Source organism: Protopterus annectens, chromosome 3.part1, assembly GCF_019279795.1.
Source record: "Protopterus annectens isolate FY-2018-M chromosome 3.part1, PAN1.0, whole genome shotgun sequence".
In the NCBI taxonomy this organism is placed as follows: domain Eukaryota; kingdom Metazoa; phylum Chordata; order Ceratodontiformes; family Protopteridae; genus Protopterus; species Protopterus annectens.
Genome location: NC_056732.1, coordinates 533,582,498 through 533,599,050, shown reverse-complemented (window position 1 = coordinate 533,599,050; position 16,553 = coordinate 533,582,498). Strand labels below are relative to the sequence as shown.

Genomic DNA, 16,553 nt, shown 5'->3' with positions numbered 1-16,553 from the left:
CTCTGGAAATTTACAGGGAAGCAGATAATGTCTGCTCGTGTCAGGAAAATAATAAATAGATGTATCACTTGTATTAATGTTATGAGATTTAGACAAGGAGTTCCGCTTATGCTGTGAGAAAATACACAGCTGCAGAAGCTATTGATAATAAGAACAAAGACTGCTTGAACATATATGAACTGCAATCAGCGTTTACTTGTGTCTAAGCTAGAAAAGTACCTTGAAATGTAACACATGTATTAGAACTACACAATAGAAGCTTGTAGCAGGCTAAAGCCCCCAAGGTCAGGTTGTTTTTCTCAAATGTTTTTCATAAATCCAATCATGTCAGCAGAAAATCTGAGTAACATCTGCTGTGGAACAATACAGAAAGTTGTGTTTAATTACGTCAACTATAGAAAGCAATGTTTTGTAGAACAGTATAAGAAGAGCATACTTCCTATTAGTAGTTAGGCAAAATCCTGTATGTGCATGTTTTTGTCTCCTTGCTGCAAGTAATAAAAGGTGCCATACCTGAACCTAACGTGAATTGGTCTTTGAAGTTTTTTCCTTTGACAGATTGGTCCTTCAGACCAGAAACCCTCACTTTGCCTCAGATCAGACAGGCCAGGTGGCTTGAAACCATACGGGGAAGAAACCACATCGGTTCTTCTTATTTGAAAAGCCCTCCGACTGAATTGTCGTACAAAAGAGGCCAGCCACTTTCTGATCTGTGACTGAAGGACGGGTTTTCACGAACCAGGTGATCAATCATGAAGGTTCAGGTAAGGCGGATCTACTTTTTTCTGTTTTAGATCATGGACTAGATTTGTATTGTTTTTGTCAAGACTGTATTTTTACAAGTCAGGGACAGAAAAGATTACTGTCTTGTCATAGATCAGGGAAAACAGAGTAGGTAGGTAGTCATTCTGAAGAGACTTTAACAAAATCCGTGGTACCACGGTAAAAAATAAGAGAAGTTGAGTAACGATTAAAAGGGTAGAACAAAATGGGTAATAATTGCACAAAAAGACCCCAAAATCCTCCGTTAACCCAAGACGCAAAATACATGCAGTCGCAGCGTGCTGATAATATTAAATACTATTCAAAATGGGTTAATAAGTATGAATTCGATGGAAAATTAGAAAAATCCTCACTTATCAAACTTGTCAAATAGCTCAAGACCGATTCCAAAGGTCAGGTAAAAAGCAACGCCAATTAGGAATTCCTCAGGCACACAGGTGGATTGAGGAGGTAAACCGTAGGGAACAAAAGAATAATAATTCAAAAGCGATGTTTTAGGACAATAACTTAGTAATAGCATTGGCCCCTCCGCCTCCCTTACCAGAATATGAAGCAAGTGAACAGGTTAGTCCACCCCCATTATACCCTGCTGTCACTGAAAATAGAGACATTACAAAAGCAAAACCCTTTATTAGAGATCCCATCGGGACCAGGTCTCGAACACGGGCAGGTAACTCAAAAGGAGACATTGAGTTATATCAAATGATTAAGAATTCACAGTCTATGGGTGAAGAATAAATATGTCCACTCATAGAAGTACCTAATCCTCAGGCAGGACAGGAAGGCCAGGATCCAACTATTCTAGTGTATAGACCCTGGACTCTGGAAGATATCCGGAAAGCCACTGAGGGAATTCCCCATTCAAAAGTTAATTTTAGAAAGTTCTCAGAAGATTTACAAGGAATGAGGTTAAGTTATAATTTAAACAGAGAAGAAGTAGAAAAAGTAGTTAGACAAATTGTGGGACCAGATTGGCACATGATTAGTGGCAACTGGAATCCCCATGACGCTGCACACAGACCCCTCCCACATAGCAGCGCAGAGCTAGACACCAGAATAAAAGGTCTTAAAGACCGCATCTCTGAGAAATGGAAGCCTAGGGCAGACTGGACTTGCATTAATCAATGCATCCAACAAGAAGGTGAAACAATTGACAGATATTATGCCAGACTATTAGAATGTTTTAATAACCACTGTGGAATGCAGGTTCCTGAAGATCAGACACAAGATTCCCCATATGAACAGCAGTTAAAGAATGCATTTTTGAAAGGCAGTATTGCACCCATAAGCAGTTTTATTACAAAACACATGGTAGATCATCGTACAAACAGGTTACAGTCATTACTTGAATATACTAGGCATGCCGAAAGGCATTTTAATAGCAAAAAGAAAAAGAAAGCCCAAGTATTTTCTGTAGAAGATGGAGCAGAAGTTTATGTAGTACAGTCCAGGAAAAAGGGCAAGAAAAATGCCCAGGGAAACAAACAATCTGATCAGCGATCAGAAGACTTTGAAGGGCGAACGAAAAGGGGAGAATGCTTTAAATGCGGTAAAAAGGGACACTCAAGGGATTGCAAGAAAAACAAGAAGGCAACCACGGAATATAAGGAGGGTGAGGACTGATTATATGATAGTCAGGAATCACTAGAAGGGGATAGCGAAGAAAGGACAAATGAGAATGTGATAGAAGGAGTAGAGGATGTGACAGAAGAAATAGATGAAGTGCAGGAAGTTACAGATAGTAAAGAAAATGAAATATTGGATTTAGCTTTATTGAGCTTAGAGCTCTATTTAGCAGACACAAAACCAGAAGTTACACTCTTGGTAGAAGGGAGGGAGGTTAAATTTTTGTGCGACTCAGGGGCATCACGAACCCTGATACATCCCTCCAAACTGCCAGAAAATTCAGAGTCACCTGATTATATACTAGTAAAAGCAGCTAATGGACAGCTGTACTGGGAGCCTCTCCCGTGGCATCGCAATAACTGATCCTGTTTTAGGATTGACCCAGAAAAGCAAAATTGTTGTTTCTGCAAAATGCCCAGTAAACCTCTTGGGCAGAGACCTTATGCAGCTATTTGGTATAGCAGTAGTTCCGACCATGCAGGGTATGGAAGCACAGCGACAAATTGATACCTTTGCAGTGCAATCAGAGGGTGAAGTGTTTTATTGGTACAGTCAAGACTTGGTTAGGCCTTTGTCCAGGGACTGTGACCGAAGAATTAATGAATATAGCCATCAGTAAGTTCCCCTCCCTTGACTTTGACAAACAGCACCTGTTGCATTGTACTCTGTATTACTGTAACACACCAGGACCTGATAAAGAATATGAGCAAGAATTGTTTAAAAATCGTGCAAACAGATTGATATTACGTAATCTGTACTGGGACATGGAAGGGAACAGTGTAGCCAGCTGTTCATTGCCCCAGGAGTTCTTTGCACTCTATAAATCTAATCGATTACCACATGTTAGCTTAACTAAGGACAAAAACATAGAATGGGCAGACCTAGGAGAAAAAGTCACAAGATGGGAGAAACAGACAGAGTTAGAACTGTCAGAACAGGGAATACAAATACAGAAGTTGAATTGGATAACTCAGACCCACCCAGCCGTACACTTACAGTCTAGCAAGGACAGCAGATTAGCACTCCTATTAAAGGAGGAAGAGAATGCCTTACAAAATATACCAGAAACTCTCTGGACAACAGGAAAGTCAGATGTAGGACTTATTCGTACAGCAGGACCAGTTACTGTCATGCCAAAATCAGCATTTAGACCACAGAAAAGACAGTATCCCTTAAGAAAAGATGCAGAGGTAGGAATCAAACCTATTATAGCAGCTTTACTTAAGGAAGGGGTACTGGTGGAATCTCCTGATTCACCATGTAACACACCCTTATTTCCTGTTAAGAAAGCAAATGGAGAATGGCGTATGGTCCAAGATTTACAAGCTGTAAATGACGCAGTAATTCCAAGGGCAACTACAGTGCCAGTCTCACACACCCACACACCCTGTTGAATGATTTAAAACCTCAACAGAAATATTTTTCTGTGGTAGACATCAGCAATGCGTTCTTTTCGATACCGATACACCCTGACAGCCAGTATTGGTTTGCATTCACATTTCAGGGGAAAAGGTATACATATAAGCAACTACCACAGGGATATTGTGAAAGTCCGACAATATTCTCACAAGAAATGGCAAGCAACTTGGCAGGATTTACCCCACCAAGAGGCAGTCAGATTTTACTTTATGTTGATGACATCCTGCTGGCAGCCCCCACCCAGCAAGATTGTAAAGAAGATACCATAGCGCTATTACGATTTTTAGCCGCTGAAGGACATAAAGTAAACAAAACTAAACTGCAGCTTTGGAAAAAGCAAGTCAAATACCTAGGATATGTAATATCCAAAGAGGGTAGAACATTAGATGAGGACAGAAAAGTAGCAATTTTACAAACACCAAAACCCACTACCAAGAGGGAAATGATGTCCTTCCTGGGCACAACTAATTTTTGCCGGAGCTGGATTCCAAACTATGCCTTGGAATCTGCACCACTGACTGACCTGATATATAAAAAGCCTATGGCAGCACAGGACTTGTTACAATGGACACCAGAAGCAGAATCTGCTTTCTGCAAACTGAAACAGTTAATAGCATCCTCATTAGTTCTGGGATTACCAAACTATCATAAACGTTTTTTCCAAACTGTAGATTGTAAGCAAGGTTATATGACATCAGTGTTAACACAACAGCACGGGGACAAGCAACGCCCCATTGCTTATTATTCATCACAACTAGACCCAGTGGCACGGTCTTTACCTCACTGTGTACAAGCAGTAGTTGCAGCTGCAATGGCAGTACAGGCTTCGGCCTCAGTAGTTTTATTCCACCCTCTCACATTGAGAGTGCCTCATGCAGTCGCAGTTATTTTACTGCAAGAGAAGATAGCATATCTTCCCCTGCTAGGCATCTTTCCTGTATGACTATATTGTTGAGCCAACCTCATATGACAATTGAACGATGCACGACTTTGAACCCTTCTACCTTGCTCCCAACCCCTGCAGATGGCACACCACACTGCTGCCTGCAGGTGATTAAGCAAAAGACACTGCCTAGAAAAGATCTCATGGATGTCCCCTTGAATGATGCCAAGGTGACATACTACGTGGATGGCTCGTGCAAAAGGGTTCCTGCAGGATAGAACCTAGTAGGATATGCAGTAGTCTCTGATACTGAGATTATAGAAGCGAAACCTTTACCACACAACTTATCTGCACAGGCAGCAGAATTGATTGCCTTGACATGGGCATGTACCTTAGCAAAGGGTAAATGTGTGAACATTTTTACTGACAGCCAGTACGCTTTTTCTACTGTACATGTTTTTGCACAACAGTGGAAAAACCGAGGAATGATAACATCTACTGGCAAACCTATTAATCATGCACAGTTTATTCTAGATCTCTTAGAATCTATTCATTTACCTCAGAAAGTAGCTATTTGTAAATGCACAGCTCATACCAAGCAACAGGATAGGATTTCTAAAGGTAGTGCGAGAGCTAATACAGCTGCAAAGCAGGCAGCTTCAGAAGTATTTCTTTTGAATGAGGAACTACAACCCTCTGAGATTTTAGACTTAGAAATGTTAAAGACAATGCAGACACTCACTACGCAAGTTGAGAAACAAAGATGGGTAAAACAAGCAGTAATTCTCGAAAAGGGGCTGTACATCTCTAAAGAATATTACCATCTAATTTGTTTAGATATGCAGCTTTGTTGAGCCATGGGCAATGCCATGTCTCAACAGGGCTGATGGTACAGCTGGTGAACCGAGTGTTCACGACATATGGATTCACCAACTATTCTAAACAATTTTGTTTGATGTGCCACATTTGTAACAAACATCATGCACAAGGGGCGTTAAAGCCCAAGCAAGGGAGTTTCCCTACACCACCGTATCCGTTTCATACTATCTGTATGGATTTCATAGAACTGAACAAATGTGAAAATAAGAAGTATTGTCTTGTCATTGTAGATATGTTTTCCAGATGGGTGGAAGCCTTTCCGACCAAAATTCCAGACGCGGCTACAGTAGCGAAAATCCTTGTTAAAGAAATCATCCCTAGATTTGGCATTCCGGAAAGGAAAGGATCTACAGTGACAACGGTACACACTTTGTAAACCAAACCATACAACAGTTAAGTAAACATTTTGGTATTTCTTTAAAGAATCATTGTGCATACCATCTGCAATCTGCAGGGCTAGTTGAGAGGCATAATGGGATTTTAAAGAATAAACTAAGGAAATTAACAGCAGAAACAGAAAAGAATTGGGTGTACTGTCTGCCCCTGGCATTGTTGAGCGTGAGAACTGTTCCGAATGCAAAAGGATTGACTCCTTTTGAAAAACTATTTGGAAGAGCTTATTATACACCTCAGTGGAAACCTCTCATGCCCGCAGACCAAGAAGCCGACTGTACACTAGCAGAGTACATGAGGAATTTGTTGAATTCTAAACATCTGTTGCAGTCAAATTCTGTTTCAGATAAAGAACAAACCGAGACATCGGAAGTGGCAGTGGCCCCTGGGGAGTGGATCTGGGTGAAAATACTCAAAAAGAGAAACTGAATGACACTAAAGTGGGAAGGTCCATATCAGGTGCTCCTGTCGACACCTACTGCAGTCAAAATCACAGAGCGGGCCTCGTGGATCCACCTAATGCACTCACACTAGTTAAGAACTTTGAACTGGACAAAAATCTTGTCACATGTCAAGAGCAAAAATGATAGAATCTAGAAAAATCCAAATAAAACTACTCGGAAGTGTTGGAGAAAACAGGAATGCAGAACAACCATTTCCTCAGAAGTATTGCATAATCATCCCGTTAACTGTACTAGTGACAATAATCTTTTTGTTGTGACCATTCCTTTTCCCAGCCACACAAACTGAACTGAATAAACGTGAAATGTTGCTCATAGACTGGCACCCAAACTTCAACACTTACCAGGCCATCAAATATGTGTATGCTGAGACTTTCAATGTTTCGAATTGCTCGATTTGCACAGCTTTGCCGACAGCATACGGGGGGGGGGTTATTAATGACTTCAGTCCCCCTAGGAATCAATGAGACCTTGGAAAACTTGATTTATGATACGTCAACTGTTACATCACAAGATAAAATAGCATTGCACTTCTCTGTTCCACAAAAAGGGACTGTGTGTTTTTATAAAAATGATACTGTTCAGGTGGGTTGGAGCAATTGCAATGTGACTGTTCCTTATAGATGCTACCCTAAAGCTAATAACGCAGATTCTTATTGTAATACAAACTATGATTCATTTTTTGAATTGATGCACAAAACAATTGATGAAGTAAAACATGGTTCTGTTCTTTATAAACAACTGTCTATAATTGATAGAAAAATGTTTCATGCAGGACAAGTGTATATTCATAGTAAAGTTACTACTAAAGTAGAGGATTGTTATTTTGTATGTGGTAGGAAAGCATACAAGTGGTTACCTGAGAATTGGTCCGGCAGTTGTTTTTTGGGCTACCTGGTTCCGGCCATACAACACACGGCAGTCTTACCTCGAGGAAAAATTCGGAATGTCCGAGAGGTCGTCAAGAAACCTGTAAATCCAGTGGGGCAAATCGATGCACGCTGGAAAAAACATCATTCTATAAGTGATAAACTGACACACATGGATTTGAGTGACAGTGTTATATCGTGGGCAGGTATATTACCAACATATGGAGCAGTGAAATCAATCTGGGAGCTGAGAAAACTGTCTAAACTTCTCGAAGTAATGAGCAATGCAACTTTTTCCACTCTAGAATTGGTGACTGATGAACTGAATGCCATGAGAACTGTAGTGCTTCAAAACCTAATGGCTCTCGACTTCACCCTAGCAGCGAGAGGCGGTACTTGCGCTTTAATCCAGGAGGAGTGCTGTTCGTATATTCCTGACCATAAACACGAGATAGACAATCACCTTGAGGTAATTAAGCAAGTGTCGGACATGACCAAACAAGGACCAAACCCACTGACTGACTTTTTCCAGAAATGGTTTGGGGGTGGGGTATTATCCTAATGAACATCCTGATTGCCATTTGTGTAGGAATGATCCTACTGGGAGTATGTGTTTGCTGTGGCATCCCCTGCATGAAAAGACTGATCAAAGACCTTATAGACATGTCCATTTCAGAAACCTTATATCAAGGTGCTGAGTTTGAAGAACTGTTAAAAAATTGAAAATGCTTTCATAAGTTTAAACTGAATGACTCTCTTAACTGCAAATCCTGAGTAGGAAGAGGTTCGGGGAAGAAAAACAGTTTATGCTTATTTTGAAAGTAGAATAAAAGTATTAAAATGGGGGAAATGTTAGAAAAATATGTATTAGTGTATGTAGTAGTAATATGCTTAGTGCATTTAAGGTTTGAAAAGGATTAACACATTTATTCTATTTCACACTGCATAAATCTGTACAAACTGCAGAAGTTTTCCAATCTTGTATTGTCATGAAATATACGCAGTTATAATCTTTGCTTATGCTCTGGAAATTTACAGGGAAGCAGATAATTTCTGCTTGTGTCAGGAAAATAATAAATAGATGTATCATTTGTATTAATGTTATGAGATTTAGACAAGGAGTTCCGCTTATGCTGTGAGAAAATACACAGCTGCAGAAGCTATTGATAATAAGAACAAAGACTGCTTGAAAATATATGAACTGCAATCAGTGTTTACTTGTGTCTAAGCTAGAAAAGTACCTTGAAATGTAACACATGTATTAGAACTACACAATAGAAGCTTGTAGCAGGCTAAAGCCTCCAAGGTCAGGTTGTTTTTCTCAAATGTTTTCCATAAATCCAGTCATGTCAGCAGAAAATCTGAGTAACATCTGCTGTGGTCTTTGAAGTTTTTTCCTTTGACACCTTGCATCCCCCTCTTTTATACTTGTGGATGACAAAATCCAGCAAGTTCCTTACACTCTCTTTTTCCACACTGAAATGGTTAGCACTAGGCTGGTGGGTATGTCAGGCACTGTGCATACCTCCTTCATTAGCAAGGATAGTCACAACATTAAGCATCCTGGGCATTGGCTATACTACGGACCATTAATGTATGTTATTAAGCAATACCTGCTGTGAATCCAAGCTTTGCTATCCTCATGTACCATGATTCTTATGTGAAAAAGAGGCATGCACCTTGCTGCAGTGTGCTCGTGTTATATATTTCTGAATCATTCCATCATTTATGGTGTGGTCGTTTTCATATACCATCTTTCTCATTTGCATGGTTTCCCTCATTTTCTTGGCTTTATATATTCATTAACATGACCTGCATACATCTCTGTTTTGCCCCTTGCTCGACCACTTGCCTGTTTCTTTGCAGTGACTAGACCTGGCGTGTTACTGTTATGCACACCAGTTTGCACTGCAGAGTGTGCTAAATTTCTATGAATCCTGGCTATTAACCATGTGACTAATTCTTTACACTAGTAATTTGTTATAGTTTTTAAATTCAAATGATTATTTTTTTCTTACAATTAATCAGAGCTTGCATTTATTGAGGTTTAGAAATTATGTCTGTGACATCCGGCTATACCTTACCAGACTGCTACCAATTAATGTGACGTCCCTTACTATCTTGGGTAAGTAACTAAGGAGCTTCAATCCTCACTACTGATTCCAATATGAGACTGTCACTTAGAAGTAATATTTCACAGTTTTCCCCTAAGAGCACCACAGGAACATGCTCTATTTTCCTGGGACTGGACTATATACCTCTGTCCACCCCAAATGTATTTTCTTATTATACACTTCAGAGCAATGTGTCCCAGTTTAAGACCTCTGATACAATCACACTCAAAGTAAATTTAAATCTCACACATCCAATCACTTCTGGTAAAGCTTGACATAGATTTCTTGTGTCCCTTCCCAAAAATAGTATGGTAATACTGCCACCAATCAGAGTGTCTTCATGCCCTTCTAAATGGGTGTCCAATTATGAAATTTAATATCAAAATAAATTATAGCTATGGCCAGAACAGCCAGGACTTCGAGGGGACCTGAGGAGTATCAAACAGGTATGAGCAGTCTCTAATCTCTACAAAAAGACAATGATTTTCTACCACAATGTAAAGTAATGAAAAAACATTTAATAAGTAAGATGATTACAAGAAAGTAAATCAATAACTTTGAATAAACACCAGAATTCAATCACTGGAAATGTAAAATTAAACTGCAGGATAGGAGTCCATTATTCTAGAAAAACTCTATCTTAATAACTAAGCTTTCCTAATCTAACTAAAGAATACTGACCCTGATCTAATCTAACATACACCAGCAAGGCAAAAGGCAGGTTTACAGTTTTTAATGAGTTCTCTTTCATGGGTGTCCACTGACTACATAGCACTTGGCAAACTGGAGCCTCAACTGTCATATTTATTTTTATTTTATTTTAACATTTGTTAACCGGAAAAGTCCGACTTGGAATGAAGCCAATTTTCAGCGGAGGCCCGGGGAGAAATGCTCCAGATCCATGACTTTGTAACATGGGAGGAAACCAGAGCACCCGGAGGAAACCCACAAGAATGCAGGGAGGACATGCAGAGTCCGCACAGAAGGCACTACAGCTGAGAATCGAACCGGAGAACCTCTTGCTGTGAGGTGCTGGTGCTATTGCTGCACCACTGCGCCGTCCAAGTCTTATTTTAAAAAAACAGTCAGCTGTTTGAAAAAGCTCTTTACCTGTCAATCAGCTGTTTAAATAATCACTTAACAACCAGGAACATTCTAATGACATCACTCACTGTTCAGCTGATTCTTCACAATATTCTAGAATGTCCCAGTGAAATATGCTCAATTAGAAATGTATCAAAACACTGACAGATCATTTGAACATTATGTATGCACAGGGAAATACTTAACATTTAAAAAACATATTTACATTTTCACAATTAGGGATGTTGCCCTACAATACAAGTTAATCTGAGAATACTCACAAATCTCCTGCCACACATGCTAACACAGATGACAGTGTTTTCATTTTCTTCACAATGTCTACTAATTATTTTCTGAATTTATAGACTATGGTGAAGTCCTGACTATATCAAACTGTTAATGTAAGTTTGAATTGAAAATGGTATAGTATAATCAGTAATATGATTTGCAGAATATGGTGGAGACTTAACCATATGAAAATGACAGAAATGTAAGAAAATGTTGTGTAATGTAACATGATTGGAAGCATTTTTTTTTTTGTTTTTCATGACGATTTCCTTACATGGAAAGAGCATTTGATTATGAATGTTTGGTGCTGTGATCTAGTTTGAAATGGTGCATCATGCAGCACTGATTATACATTTGAGCAAATTGCATAAAACGAAAAGTAAAATAATATACAAAGCAGTTAAAACTTGCCTCTGATGTGACCAGTTGTAAGGGATGAACGATGGATATTGATATGCTTTGTGGGTAATGCGTGATTACTATTTGAAGGTGTAGATACTTGAAGTAAGTGTCAGGGAATAGATAAGCTCAAAGGAAAGACTTCTTGCCCTAAATTAAGTCCTGGTAGGTATGTCATTTGCATGGTGACTGATGACTGTACATTGAATGTGGAGCATACAAGATGTAAAAGGTTTAAACCACTCATACTGACTGTGCTATTTTTTAATATGTACAAGAAAGGCTATATGATATATATTTCAGAAATAAGATATGATAATAGGCCCCCCTATTTCCTGTTGGTTAGGCTGATGGGTGGGCAAAGTGATGCCTTTGTATGACATACTGACTGGGGAAGTGTGTTACTGTAAAACGAGATGTGGGTGTATAGAAAGTTATGAAATGGATTTGCATGTCTTGAGTCAGTGAGGATGCTCCCCTCAGCTTTGAAAGTAAAGGAGATTTATGGCCTTTCTACCATGTGTTCATATTTTTTTTGTCCGTCAAGGTTACGTGGATAATCTGTATTTGAGAAATTGTAAAGGGTTAAGATGATATGTTTGTGGAAGTAGGTTAGTGCCCTGGTGAGACTAGATGGAGTTGTCAGAGGGCAAAGGATGCCTGCTTGATGACTGGTGGTATTTTTTGAATGTTGCTTGACAGCACCATATTCATGAGTAAGGATCTTCTTTTTCTTTCGGCTGCTCCCATTAGGGGTCGCCCCAGCGGATCAACTGTTTCCATTTCTTCCTGTCCTCTGCATCTTGCTCTTTCACACCAACCACCTGCATGTCCACTCTCACCACATCCATAAACCTTATCTTAGGCCTTCCTCTTTTCCTGTTACCTGGCAGCTTCATCCTTAGCATCTTTTTCCCAATATACTCTGCATCCCTCCTCAGCACATGTCCAAACCAATGTAATCTTGTCTCTCTGGCTTTGTCTCCAAACCTTCCAACCTCTAATGTACTTATTCCTAATCCTGTCCATCCTTGTCACACCCAGTGCAATTCTTAACATCTTCAACTCTGCCACGTCAAGCTCTGACTCCTGCCTTTTTGTCAGTGCCACTGTCTCCAACCCATATAACATAGCTGGTCTCACTACCCTCTTGTAGACCTTCCCTTTCACTCTTACTGGTACTCGTCTGTCACAAATCACTCCTGACACTCTTCTCCACCCACTCCATCCTGCCTGTACTCTCTTCTTCACCTCTCTTCCACAGTCACTATTACTCTGAAGTGTTTATCCCAAGTATTTAAACTCATCCACATTTGCCACCTCTACTCCCTGCATCCTCACCATTCCTCTATCCTCCCTCTCATTCACACATACATATTCTGTCTTAGTCCTGCTGACCTTCATTCCTCTTCTCTCTAGAGCATATCTCCACCTCTCCAGGGTCTCCTTCACCTGTTCTCTACTCTCACTACAGATCACAATGTCATCTGCAAACATCGTAGTCCATGGGGACTCCTGTCTGATCTCGTCTGTCAACCTGTCCATCACCATTGCAAATAAGAAAGGGCTCAGAGCTGATCCTTGATGTAATCCCACCTCCACCTTAAATGCATCCGTCACTCCCACTGCAGACATCACCGCTGTCACACTACCCTCATACATATCCTGTACCACTCTTACATACTTCTTTGACACCCCCGACTTCCTCATACAATACTGCAACTCCTCTCTAGGCACCCTGTCATATGCTTTCTCTAAGTCCACAAAGGCACAATGCAACTCCTTCTGACCTTCTCTGTACTTCTCCATCAACGCTCTCAGAGCAAACATCGCATCTGTAGTGCTCTTTCCTGGCATGAAACCATACTGCTGATCACTAATCATCACCTCCCTTCTTAACCTAGCTTCCACTACTCTTCATCATAACTTCATGCTGTGACTAATCAGTTTAATCCCTCTGTCATTACTACAGCTATGCACATCACCCTTATTCTTAAAAATCAGTACCAAAACACTTTTTCTCCATTCCTCAGGCATCCTCTCACTTTCCAAGATTTCATTAAACAATCTAGTTAAAAACTCCACTGCCATTTCACCTAAACACCTCCATACTTCCACAAGTATGTCATCTGGACCAACAGCCTTTCCATTCTTCATCCTCTTCATAGCTATCCTTACTTCCTCCTTACTAATCCACTGCACTTCATGATTCACTATCTGCACATCTTACAACCTTCTCTCCCTCTCATTCTCTTCATTCATCAGCCCCTCACAGTACTCTTTCCATCTGCTCAACACACTCTCCTCGCTTGTGAGTACATTTCCCTCGTTATCCTTTATCACCCTTACCTGCTGCACATCTTTACTAGTTCGGTCCCTCTATCTAGCCAATCGGTACAGGTCCTTTTCTCCCTCCTTAGTGTCCAACCTTTCATGTAACTCTTCATACGCCTTATCCTTAGCCTTTGCCACCACTCTCTTTGCCATGCACTTCATCTCCTTATACTCTTGTCTGATTTATTCATCTCTCTGACAATCCCACTTCTTCTTTGCCAACCTCTTTCTCTGTGTACTTCTTTGTACTTCTTCATTCCAGCACCAGGTCTCTTTGTCCTCCTTCCTCTTTCCAGATGTCAGACCAAGCACCTTTCTGGCCATCTCTCTTACTACCTCTGCTGTAGTTACCCAGCTATTTGCTAACTCTTCACTGCCACCCAATGCCTGTCTTAACTCTTCCCTCAACTCCACCTCACAATTACCCTTTTTCAATTTCCACCATTTGATCCTTGGTGCTGCCCTCACACTCATCCTCCTCTTCTTGATCACCAGTGTCATCCTACAAACCACCATCATATGCTGCCTAACTTCACTTTCCCCTGCCACCACTTTACAGTCTCCAATCTCCTTCAGACTGGCCCTTCTACATAAGATATAATCCACCTCTGTGCATCTTCCTCCACTGTTGTATGTCACCCTATGCTTCTCCCTTTTGTTAAAATACGTTTTCACCACAGCCATGTCCATCTTTTTCGCAAAATCCACTACCATCTGACCTTCTGCATTCCTTTGCTTAACACCATACCTACCCATCACTTCCTCTTCCCCTCTGTTCCCTTCACCAACTTGCCCATTGAAATCTGCTCCAATCACCAGTCTCTCACCCTTGGGTACAGTCATCACCACTTCATCCAACTCACTCCAAAATTTTTCTTTCTCATTCATTGCACACCCAACTTGTGGAGCACATGTGCTAACAATATTCATCATTGCACCATCAATTTCCAGCTTCATAAACATCACTCTATCCGACACTCTTTTCACCTCCAACACACTCTGAGCATACTGTTCTTTCAGGATAACCCCTACGCCATTTTTCCTCCCAGCCACACCATGATAAAACAATTTGAACCCACCTCTGATACACCTAGCCTTGCTCCCCTTCCATCTGGTCTCTTGCACACACAATATACCAAACTTCCTTCGGGCCATCATATCAGCTAGCTCTCCATATACCAGTCATACTGCCAAAATTCAAAGTTCCAATCCCCACTATCACAGTCCTAGCCTTTACCTGCCTTCGGGCTTGCCTTCCCCCTCTTCTCCTCCTTCGGCCAACAGATGCCCGATTTCTGCCAGCATCCTGTTGGCCAGCAGTACTGGTGGCAGTAGTTGTTAATCCGGGCCTCGACCGATCCGGTATGTATATCTGTACTGTTGTCCGCATGTATGATTTGGCAAACTTTTGCACTGGATGCCCTTCCTGACGCAACCCTCCCCATTTATCCGGGCTTGAGACCGGCACAAAGAAATGCACTGGCTTGTGCATCCCCAGTGGCTAAGGATATGGTGAACAATAGTAAGACTTCAAGAAGATTGGAGGGGAAGCTATTAAACAGCAGTGTGTATTAGTAGGAAGCAATGCGTGTATCAGAAATAAATAATGGATGTTTTTATGGAATGGTGTAGTTCATAGGATTTGTTCAAGTGAATGTTACAAACAGCTATTGTTCAAGAGGATTTGTGTGATTGTTTAATGATGTGCTGTCCTAAATATTGAAAAGTGTTGCAGTAGATGCCCAAGAAAGTATGCCAATCAATAGCAAGTATAGCAAATGCCCTGTGAGATTTGAAGTAAACTGGCTTAATCAAGTCTATATACCTTTCCCGTCTTCTAATTAGTCCTGTACATGTATTTGGTTCCCTAACAGATGCCCGTTATCATATGTTGTTAAAACTAGAAACCTCCAGATACTGTAATCATTCCTGTTAGTGACACAGAGTTTATACCATATAGCCCAGCTCCACGGTTCAGGATTCATTTGTATGCTACTCATTATTTTCTGCCAAGAAATGCGATATTGCCATCTCTGTTTTAACGTGTGCCGAAAGATATCTTACAGCTGTCAGTACTGTCCATTGCCGTGATTTCCTGTGGTAGACTGTTGGCGTTCATCATCACCCTGTCACTAAACCAGTGTTTCAGCTTATTAATAAAACATCAGTTGTGGTGAAACCTGACACCCATAAGTTTGAGTGTGTCATTTCCTTCAGTTTTTTTTAAATATTTGTCTATAGTGGTCCTAAATCCTGCTCTCAGGTCTACACACATTTTTCTGTAGGATATGAATTCAAACTGAGAGACCCTAGGCTGTTGGTATATGCTAAATGACAAGAATTTAATCCTTTAAATAAATCTCCTTTGTGTTTTTGAAGTACTTTGCCGAATCCACAAATAAAATCCTCAAAGAAATGTGGCTTAGTTCTGGACAGGTACATGTTGAAGGCCTCAATATTCTTTGACGTAGAAAATGTACTTTTGGTAATCAGCTGGGCTTGGATTTTGTACTGACAGCAGATATATTGTGATCAAAAGAAAGTTCACTGTCTATAAAACTGCCTGGGGGTCCTAATAACCATAACCATTTTGGTAGGTGTCATTAATGTATAAGTGCATGGGTGTTCCTGTTTTTGAAAGGACAGGGAACTGCATTGTTTAGCATTTAGTTTTAGACCATGGTCCTTGCAGCAGTTGTTTATGTGTGATAGCATGTCATATAGGATCTTGGAGTCAATTGGAAAATTAGCAGTAGGTCCAAGTTTGCAGTCATCAACAAAATCCTTTGACATCACAGACACAAATAACAAATAGGAGCAGCCCTAGTAGCAAGACATGGGGGGGGCATTAGTAACCAGCTTTTTTTGGACCATGTCTTCTCCAGTCTGCACTAAATAAAATATGGCATTTCATTTTTCTGGCAGTCAGTAGGGAATATCAGCTTCTCCTTCAGAAAGTACAAGTTGCTGGAGGTCCATCTTGCTCCTTTTTTCTGTGATCTGCAGGCTGCATCATGTGGAT

At 40.5% G+C, this 16,553-nt stretch overlaps 1 protein-coding gene across 1 annotated transcript in view; it reads left to right on the top strand.

Moving 5' to 3' along the window:
- Positions 1 to 16,553, top strand: part of XYLB (xylulokinase) — a 1,259,970-nt gene that overhangs the window by 652,811 nt on the left and 590,606 nt on the right. The window lies entirely within an intron of this gene.